The sequence below is a fragment of the Macrotis lagotis genome, chromosome X (genome assembly GCF_037893015.1).
Source record: "Macrotis lagotis isolate mMagLag1 chromosome X, bilby.v1.9.chrom.fasta, whole genome shotgun sequence".
In the NCBI taxonomy this organism is placed as follows: Eukaryota; Metazoa; Chordata; class Mammalia; order Peramelemorphia; family Peramelidae; genus Macrotis; species Macrotis lagotis.
This window is the reverse complement of record NC_133666.1, coordinates 10,667,975-10,671,974: the sequence shown is the minus strand read 5'-3', so window position 1 is coordinate 10,671,974 and position 4,000 is coordinate 10,667,975.

Below are 4,000 nucleotides of genomic sequence, written 5' to 3'. Positions count from 1 at the left end.
TTCTCTCCCCTTTACTTTATTGCTCAAGTGCGTCTATATTTTTTGGGGGGAGGGGGTATTTTGTTTCCTCTTAAACAAGAATATTTTATTAATGTATATAAAAATCAGTATTTGTACAAAATAAGAATATATTTTAAATGATAAAAATACTTTTCCTGTGTCATCTGCAACTTCTATAAAATCCGCCCCGCAAATCCCCATTTAGTTTCTAATGTTGACCTGCGATATATCGAGACCATGGTGGGAAAAGTTGCAATGTGAAAGGGTTAACTGTAAATGCATTTTCAAGGGTGATGTCAGTGAAGCCTGAGAAGTCTTATGCAAGTTGATACAGAATGAAGTGAGAAAGTTAGTCCTAAAAACTAACAACATTGATAGATTTAAGAACCCTGATCAAAGCAACAACCAACCATGATTCCAGAGGTCAATGGCAAAGCACATTACGCACCTCCTGACAGAGAGGGGATAGCTTCAGTATGCAGAATGAGAACTCAATATTTTGTACATGGACAGTGCGGTAATTTGTTTTGCTTGACTATGCATATTTGTTTCAAGGGCTTGGTTTTCCTTTCTCTTTTTTCCAATGGAGTGTTAGGTGAGTAAAAAAAAAATTAATAACTGAAAAATAAAATTTATTTTGCAAATTAAATTATTTTGCTTTCATTCTTTCCTTAGTATATTGTCTTTCTCTATTAGAATATAAGAGAGAGAGAAAGGGAGGAGAGGATGGAGAGAAATATAGAATTAGTAATCTTAATTATAAATATGAATGAGATTAACTCACCCATAAAAGGAAAGCAGAGAGTAGAGTGTATTAAAAATTAGAATCCTACAATATGTTTTTTTTTAATTAAATATTTTATTTATTTTTCCAACTACATGAAATGGTAGCTTTCAACAAATATTTTTTCAAGGTTTTGAACTTTACATTTTTCTCCCTCCCTTCCTTTCCCTGAAAGAAATCAAATCTAATAGAAGCTATACATGTATATTCATGCTAAATATAGATCCATATTAATCATGTTATGAAAGAAGAATCAAATCCAGAAAGGAAAAAACAAAGACACAATTAGAGAGGGGGAAAAATATAACATACAAGACAATTTTTCAAAAATGAAGATAGTAAACTTTGGTCTACATTTAAACTTTACAGTTCCTTTTCTGATTATGGATGGTATTTTCTATCACATGTCTTTTAGAATTGTCTTTGATTACTATACTGTTGAAATGTGCAAGTCCATAGTTGATCATTACTCAATGTTGCTGTTAGTGTGCATCACGTTAGTGTGTATAATGATTCTGCTTACTTCACTCTACATCAATTCATGTAAGTCTTTCCAGGCTACTCTAAAGTCCTGTCCCTCATAGAACAATAGTGTTCTATCACATTTTTACAACACAATTTGTTCAGCCATTTCCTTAATTGACGCGTATCACCTCAATTTCCAATTCTTTGCTACTAAAAAAAAGTATATATACATATATCTATATATATCTATAAATATTTTTTTACATGTAGATTTTTTTACCCTTTCTGGTGATCCCTTTGGGATACAGATCTAGTAGTGGTATTGCTGGACCAAAGGATATACACAGTTTTATGAATATGTCATGCATAAGAAACACATTTGAAGCCGAGAGATACCCACAAGTTAAAGATAAAAGGCTAGAGAAGAATATATCAACTTGCATGAACTGAGCATCAGTTAAGTGAAGTGAGTTGAAGCAAAAGAACATTGTACACATTAACAGCAAAATTATGTGATGATTAATTCTATTGAACTTGGTCTTCTCAGCAGTAAAATGATCAATGACAATTCTAAAGGACTTGGGGTGGAAAATACTATTCACATCCAGAGAAAGAACTATGGAGTCTGAAAGCAGACCAAAGTTTACTGTTTTCACATTTTCAAATTTGTTCTATGCTTTATGATTTTCCCTTCTTTTGTTCTGATTCTTCTTTCACAACATGATTAATATGGAAATATGTTTAACATAGTTATGGGTGGGGGGAGGGAGGAAGAAAAATGTGGAACTCAAAATTTTACCGAAAAATGATTGTTGAAAACTATCTTTGCCTGTAGTTGGAAAAATAAATAACATTTTTTAAAATGTAAAAATAAAACCCAGAATATAAGCTCCTTGAGGTCAGGGACTTTCTTCCTTTAAAGAAAATCATATCTCCATCACTTAGGAACTTAAGACCTGTTTGTTGAATTGGTCATTTCATACTTTTAAGAAGATACTGATCTCCTTAAAATAATAAAGGAATAAAGATAGGTTTGCCAAAAATTATTAATGATACTCAGTATTCACTGCTTTACCAAAATTCCGAGGAGATAATATATAAGCCCTAGGCAAAATAATAACAAAATTCACTTGGAGGAGCAAAATGTCTAGAATCTCTAGAGAAATAGGAAAAATAAAGTAGGAGTGAAGGGGAACTAGTGTTTTCAGATCTCAAAGTCTTTTAAAGTAGTAGCCATCACAGCTAGTTGATATTGGTTTAAAAATCAAAAAGTGAGCCAGAAGAAGGATATTGATAATGATGAATCAAGAAAAGCTAAATGCAGCAACCCTGAGTTTGATAAGCCAGAGTTCTCATAAGCTGAGAACTCCCTATTTGATAAAAACTGCTGGGAAAATGAGAAAGCAATTTGGCAGAAATTAGATTTAGAGCAACATATGCCACAATAAACTCAAAATGGATACATAAATCCAGAGAAAGAACTGTGGAGTTTGAACAAAGAGGAAAGACTATTAACTTTAATTTAAAAAAAAACAAACAAACTGATATCTTATTGTCTAATTGTCTGATCTTGCTATCTTTTAGACTTTATGTTTCTTCCTTAAGGATATGAGTTCTCTCTCATCACATTCAATTTGGATCAAGGTATACCATGGAAACAATGTAAAGACTGACAGATTGCCTTCTGTGGGGGTGGGGGGAAGGAAGTAAGATTAGAAGAAAAATTGTAAAACTCAAAATAAATAAAATCTTTCAAGTAAAAAAATAGATACATGAACTGAATACTAACAATCATGCTGTTAGAAAGTTAGAAGAGAACAAGGTCAGATACTTTTCATACAGCTGGCTAGAAAAAGAATTCTTCATCAAACAAGTGATAGAAGCCAATACACAATACACAATACACAATAATCAATTGTTTTCATTGCATGAAACTGAAAAGTCTTTGCATCAACAAAATCAATAAATGAGGATAAGAAGAAAAGCAGGTGATGGGATGGGGGAATAAGGAGACAAAAGAGGAGTAGGGGGAAACCTGCAATCAAACATACCTGATACCTGATACCTGACCAGTATCAAAGCTATTTAGGAAGTAACACAAACATGAAACATCAAAAGCCATTCTTCAGTGGAAAAGTGGTTAAAGAGTAACAAACAACTCTCAAAAGAATTATAAACTCTTAGCAACCACATAAAAGACTGACCCAAACTACCAATAACTAGAAATACAGCAAACTTGGAGGCTTCACCTCAAGAGCAACAAATGGCAAAGATGATAAAAACTTGAAAAGTCGATATAAGAGAAATCATGGAAAGACAGACATCTTCAACCACGCTAGAAAGCAATTTGGAATTATGCTAATAAAGTAGTTGAAATTATTCTTAGCTTGGATCCCCAGAGTCCTCTATTAGCCATAGATAGACCACTTATTCTGGGAGCAAAAAATTAGAAACACAGTTGATATTTGTTGATTGAAGAATAGTGAAACACATTGTTATACTTGAATGTATTAGGATACTACAATGCTGTAAGAAATGATCATTGTAGGGGCAGCTAGGTTGCGCAGTGGATAAAGCCCTGGAGTCAGGAGTACCTGGGTTCAAATCCTGTCTCAGACACCTAATAATGACCTAGCTGTGTGGCCTTGGGCAGGCCGCTTAGCCCCGTTTGCCTTGCAAAAAAAAAAAAAAGAAATGATTATTGTAAAAGTTACAGAGAAGCAAGAAAAATTGAAGTGATTGTGATTGATG